The sequence below is a fragment of the Babylonia areolata genome, chromosome 20 (assembly GCF_041734735.1).
Source record: "Babylonia areolata isolate BAREFJ2019XMU chromosome 20, ASM4173473v1, whole genome shotgun sequence".
NCBI classification, from domain to species: domain Eukaryota; kingdom Metazoa; phylum Mollusca; class Gastropoda; order Neogastropoda; family Buccinidae; genus Babylonia; species Babylonia areolata.
In genome coordinates, this window is record NC_134895.1 from 43,905,732 (window position 1) to 43,913,231 (window position 7,500).

Sequence of the window (7,500 nt, forward strand, 5' to 3'; positions counted from 1 at the left end):
ATCCAAAATGAGGTTAAAAAAAAGACTGTGTTGTGATTTTTTTAATTTTTTTTTTATTACCGTCCCATATGAAAAAAAAAAAAAACAAACAACAAACAACAACAAACAACAAACATTTTCAAGGCAACAGAAAATCACAGCAGAGATTCTCATTTAGATATGAGTCGTTCTTCTCTTCTCTCTCTCTCTCTCTCTCTCTCTCCCCTGTCAACAATTATTCAGGCTTCAGAATTTGCATTACAAAAGAAGAAGAAGAAGAAGAAGAAGAAGAAAAGGTACGGAAATTGTGATATCAATACGGCACATATCGTAGTCCACAACTTTATCATACAGTGCGAACGTCATTCCAACAACGTAACATCGGTGCTGACGTTTTGTCAACAACATCATGCACAGTGCTGATATTACGTCAACAATGTAACATACAATGCGTACATTATGTTAACAACGTAACACAGTACGGACGTTATATGTGAACAAACTAACATACAGTGCTGACGTTATGTGAACAAACTAACATACAGTGCTGACGTTATGTCAACAATCTAGCATACAGTCCTGACGTTATGTCAACAATCTAGCATACAGTCCTGACGTTATGTCAACAATCTAACGTACAACGCTGACGCTATGTCAACAACGTACCATACACTGCTGATGTTATGTCAACAACGTACCATACAATGCTGACGTTATGTCAACAACGTACCATACAATGCTGACGTTATGTCAACAACGTACCATACAATGCTGACGTTATGTCAACAACGTACCATACAATGCTGACGTTATGTCAACAACGTACCATACAATGCTGACGTTATGTCAGCAACGTACCATACAATGCTGACGTTATGTCAGCACCACAACATACAATGCTGACGTTATGTCAACAACGTACCATACAATGCTGACGTTATGTCAACAACGTATCATACGTAACATAAAGTGAGGACGCTTTGTCAACAATGCAGCATTCAGTGCAGTCATTATGTCAATAACATAACATGCAGTGCACACGATATATTAATAACGCAAAGTATACTGTGAACGTTATTCTAACAACGCAGCGTACTGTAAGGACGTTATGTCAACAACGTAACAAACAGTATAGATGTAATGTCAACGTCACAATGTACAGTGCTGACGTTATGTCAACAAACTGACATACAGTGCGGACGCTGTGTCAACAGCGTAACATACAGTTCTGACGCTATGTCAGCAACCTGACACACAGTGCTGACGTTATGTCTACAACGAAACGTACAGTGCGGACGTTATGTCAGCAACATAACATACAGTGCGGACATTATGTCGACAACGCAAAATAGAGTGCGGACATTATTTTAACAGTGTAACATACAGTGCAGACATTATTTCAACAATGTAACATACAGTGCTGACGCTATGTCAGCAACGTAACACACAGTATGAACGTTATGTCAACGACGTAACATACAGAATGAACGGCATGTCAACGTCACATCATCATAGATAGTGCTGACGTTACGTCAAAAGGTCCTGGTCAAGGAATAGCACACAAACTTGACTATAGTGTCCACAACGTATCATACAAGTGCGAACGTCATTTCAACAACGTAACGTCAAAGCTGACGTTGTGTTAACAACGTAACGAACAGTGTTGACGTTACGTCAACAACGTAACACAATGGAGGGCATTTTATCAACAATGCAAACGTACAGTCACTGTCGTTATGTCAACAACGTAATCTACAGTACGGAAGTTATGTCAACAGTGCGGACGTTATATTAACAACGCTACTGCAATGCTGTCGTTACGCTAACAACGAAACATGAGGTGCGGACGCTTTGTCAACAATGTGACATTCAGCGCAGTCGTTATGTCAACAACGTAACATACAATGCTGACGTTATGTCGTAACGTACATCTAAAGTGCGGTCGCTATGTGAACAATGCAGCGTACAGTACGTACGGGCGTTATGTGAACAACGCTCGTCAACAACCTGACATACAGTACGAACGTTATGTCAACAGCGTAACATTAACATGCAGCACAGACGTGATGTCAACAACGTAACATACTGTATGGACGTGATGTCAGCAACGTAAGATACAGTGGTGACGTTATGTCAACAACTTATCAAACAGTACGGACGTTATGTCAACAATTCAACATACAGTGCAGTCGTTATGTCAGCAACGTAACATGCAGTGGCGGACGATACATTAAAAACACAGCACACAGCATGGACGTTATGTCGACAAGGCAGCATACGGTGCTGACGTCATGTCAACAACGCAGCACACAGAGCTGACGTTATGTCATCAACTACGTCACAACACCACAACGCTGACGTTACGTCAAAAGGTCCTGGTCAAGGAAGTCGTATCCCACGAGGTACGTGGAAACGAAATAAAGGGAAACAAAACATACCCACAAGGAAGTGGCAAGGTTACGCAACACACAACTGACATGCACGCACATGTGATGATGTACAGTTACAAGCTTTTTATCCCACACCATGACGACCTATGCGGACAGTTATGTCAAGAGATAGTCTATAGCATATATACAGCGCCTACACTAAAAAAATAAAAAATAAAAAAATAAAAAAATAAAATAAAAATCATTGCGAGCATTGTAACATAGTGTTACATCAAACGTAATTTAAAGAGTATACTTATAATACACACATTCTGAAAACAACAACAACAAAACACAAAAAAACAAGAACCCCCCCCCCCCACACACACACACACAGAACACACCCACAAACAAACAAACAAAACACACACACACACACACACACACACACACACACACACACACACACACACACACACACACACACACACAAACAAACACACACACAAACAAAAAAAAAAAGACACACGATAGCATGCATTGCAATACAACGTTAATTAAAACGTAACACACAAAGCAAACTTTATGATGATAGCACGCAACACACCAACACGGACATCGTCAACAATTCATTTTTCAGCATACTAGGAGGAAGACACTGCAACAGTAGCGTGTAACGAACGGTGGGGGGGGTCTGTGTCAACAACAACAACAAAAACAACAACAACAAAAAACCACAATGATGGCAAAAGCATTGCTTTCAGTACAAGCCAACATAGTAGCGGTGGGCCCAAAATACTCAGACTGATCGATGTTAGATGGTGCTGATGAATGCTTTTTGTTATGACAAGCGAACAAAAGCCCTCTCCTATACACACTTCTGATGTATGCTTTTTTTGTTATGACAAGCGAACAAAAGCCCTCTTCTATACACACTTCTGATGTATGCTTTTTTTTTTATTATGACAAGCGAACAAAAGCCCTCTCCTATACACACTTCTGATGTATGTTTTTTTTGTTATGACAAGCGAACAAAAGCCCTCTCCTATACACACTTCTGATGTATGCTTTTTTGTTATGACAAGCGAACAAACGCCCTCTTCTATACACACTTCTGATGTATGCTTTTTTTGTTATGACAAGCGAACAAAAGCCTTCTCCAATACACACTTCTGATGTTTTGCTTTTTGTTATGACAAGCGAACAAAAGCCCTCTCCTATACACACTTCTGATGTATGCTTTTTGTTATGACAAGCGAACAAAAGCCCTCTCCTATACACACTTCTGATGTATGCTTTTTGTTATGACAAGCGAACAAAAGCCCTCTTCTATACACACTTCTGATGTATGCTTTTTTTGTTATGATAAGCGAACAAAAGCCCTCTTCTATACACACTTCTGATGTATGCTTTTTTTTTTTTATTATGACAAGCGAACAAAAGCCCTCTCCTATGCATACTTCTGATGAATGCTTTTTGTCATGACAAGCGAACAAAAGCCCTCTCCTATACACACTTCTGATGTATGTTTTTTGTCATGACAAGCGAACAAAAGCCCTCTCCTATACACACTTCTGATGAATGCTTTTTGTCATGACAAGCGAACAAAAGCCCTCTCCTATGCATACCTCTCATGAATGCTTTTTGTCATGACAAGCGAACAAAAGCCCTCTCCTATACACACTTCTGATGTATGGTTTTTTGTTATGACAAGAACAAAAGCCCTCTCCTTTACACACTTCTGATGTATGCTTTTTGTTATGACAAGCGAACAAAAGCCCTCTCCTATACACACTTATTTTTAATGCTTTTTGTCATGACAAGCGAACAAAAGCCTTCTCCTATACACACTTCTGATGTTTTGCTTTTTGTCATGACAAGTGAACAAAAGCCCTCTCCTATACACACTTCTGATGTATGCTTTTTTGTCATGACAAGCGAACAAAAGCCCTCTCCTATACACACTTCTGATGTATGTTTTTTTGTCATGACAAGCGAACAAAAGCCCTCTTCTATACTAACTTCCTTCTCTCTCTCTCTCTCTCTCTCTCTCTCTCTCTCTGTCCAGCGGGTATCTCGCTGATTTTGTTTATGGGCAGGCGGGGTTCTAATTAATATAATCATTACAAGAACACCGGGATCGTCAACATTGACAGCAAAATAGAAGAAGAAAAAAAAAACAACAACAGCCGGTGATCCTTCATGTATGTGAACAGTAAACATAATTATAGTCATACACATTAAAGCCCACTCGTGTACATTCGAGTGAACGTTGGAGTTGCGGCCCACGAACGAAGAAGAAAAAGAAGAAGAAGAATTATAACAACGAAGAATGTAATAGCCAAGTAAATACAGACATTGTGATTGAGAAATCGACAATGAAGATGTAATCGATTATGTGTAGTCTTCATGTAAAATATTTAATCAAACGCGAGTTAACACACAAAAAAACCCACCCGCAACAAATGCGATAGCTGAGTAAATGCAGTCATTGTGATTTGAGAAATCGGCAATGAAAATCTAATCAATTCTGTGTAGTCTTCATGTAAAATATTTAATTAAACGCGAGTAAACATAAAAAAACCTAACAAATACGATAGCCAAATAAATACAGATATTGTGATTTGAGAATTCGACAATGAAGATGCAATCAATTCTGTGTAGTTTAGTGTAGATATTCCAATCAAAAGCCATCACGAAATACAGAGTCCACAAATAGTTATCTAAGGACCACGTCATAAAGTAAGGATGTGTTTTCTAAAAAATGTTAAAGAATCGAAGGATGTTTTGAATTACATAGACAGCATATGGTCTGCCACTAGCTTCTCTTTGAATACATTAATCAACAGCTGTTTCAGGCCCGTATCACGAAATACAGACTTCACGAAAAGTTATGGACCACTTTATGAGAAAAGGTGTGTTTCAATAAAATATCAAAGAATCGAAGGGTGTTTTAGATTACATATACGCAGGCTTACCATAGGCTTCTCTTTGAACGCATTAATTAACAGCTGTTTCAGGTCTCGTATGCACCTTGAAACTGTTCGGTGTTCAAAAAACCGATATGTCAGAAAAAAATGATGTTATTCTTTGATGCATAAACGATAGCGATGTTTTGTTGTTGTTGTTGTTGTTGTTTTGTTTCGTTTTTTCATTGTAAAAAAAAAAAGAAAAAAAGAAAGAAAAAAAGAAAGTGCACATGCAAGAGAACAAAATTAATTAATGTCGATCATAACAAAGGCTGCATACACCGCCGAGAATTGCCGAAAAGTCTGCATCATAATTTTCATCATGCATCCACAACACAAGACAACTGTACAAGTTTTTTCAAGTTGGTCCTGAACTTTTTTTTTATGTAACGATCCTGCAAGGCACTGTACAAGGAGGGAGAAGGAGAGGCAGACAGAAAAATAGATGGGAGGACAACATCCCAGAATGGACAGGTCTGAGGCCTTGCGAGGCCCTCAGGGAAGACATCATCCCAGAATGGACAGGTCTGAGGCTGAGCGAGGCCCTTAGGGAAGACGTACAGCCATCCCAGAACGGACAGGTCTGTCTGAGGCTGAGCGAGGCCCTTAGGGAAGACATCATCCCAGAACGGACAGGTCTGAGGCTGAGCGAGGCCCTTAGGGAAGACGTACAGCATCCCAGTATGGACAGGTCTGTCTGAGGCTGAGCGAGGCCCTCAGGGGAGACACCATCCCAGAACGGACAGGTCTCATGCTGAGCGAGGCCCTCAGGAAAGACATCATCCCAGAATGGACAGGTCTGAGGCCTAGCGAGGCCCTTAGGGAAGCAGACAACGGAGAAGGATGGAGGAAGGTGGTTGACAGGTTATCTGTGGTGCCCCAACGGTCATCCAGACTGAGGGACAAGTGGAGAAGAAGAAGACGACGAAGACGAAGAAGAAGAAGAAGAAGACGAAGAAGAAGACGAAGAAGAAGAAGACGACGACGACGAAGACGAAGAAGAAGAAGAAGAAGAAGACGAAGAAGAAGAAGACGAAAAGAAGAAGAAGAAGAGAAGAAGAAGACGTGAAGTGAACCTTTTTTCATGAACCCTCTGTTAGTAACCTTCAGCTATACAGGATGCCATACGAACAGTATTAATGGATTCATTCAACAGATGAACCAATAACTCCATGTTGTTCAATGCCAAGGCCTGTTGGAAACCACTGAACAGCATAGTATATTCATTATAAATTCATTAAAAAAAAAAAGCTCGTGTGCGTGCACACAGATACAGACACAGACACACACACAGACACACACACACACACACACAAACACACACTGTAACTACTTTGCAACCCCCCCCCCCCCTATGTTTTTTCTCTCTCTCTCTCTCGCTGAAACTATCTAGTTTGACATCCACTCCCATTAATAATTTTTTTTCTCTGTTTTTGACTCACTTGTGTAAACAAAGTGAGTCTATGTTTTAACCTGGTGTTAGGTTGTCTGTGTGTCCGTGGTAAACTTTAACATTGACATTTTCTCTGCAAATACTTTGACAGTTGACACCAAATTAGGCATAAAAATAGGAAAAATTCAGTTCTTTCCAGTCATCTTGTTTAAAACAATATTGTACCTATGGGATGGGCACAAAAAAGAAAAGAAAAAAAAGAAGCCTAAAAAAAAACTCGTATATGCAAACTGCGTTTACTGTTATATTTATATTTTTTGTATTCTCTAAACTTGGCACTTTGATCTGATATTCGACCCAACAACAAGAGCAGTCATTATTATCATTTTTGTTCAAACAGGAACTTCTTTTGCTAAGCATGGAAGCTTTATTTATTTTGCAAACGTTTTGGTGCAGATAGTATAAAAGGGAAATTACTCTGTAATCAATGCTAGGGGACTTAATTTGTTTTAAACTGATCTTTCTCACCTTAAACATTACATTTTGAAATTATACTCAATACATAAAAAGCTTGGAATTTTTAGAAAGTGTATCACAAGTGAGTCTTGAAGGCCTTGCCTCTCTTGTTATTTAGTTTATATATTCTTGCTTTTCAATTCCCTTTGGTTGTATTTAACTACAGTATTGTTAAAGACATCAAGAGTTATTATAGAATGTCCCCTAAAATACTGTAATTCGAAATAAATCGACACCACATAAATATAAATCACATATGTTCGGTTTATGCATT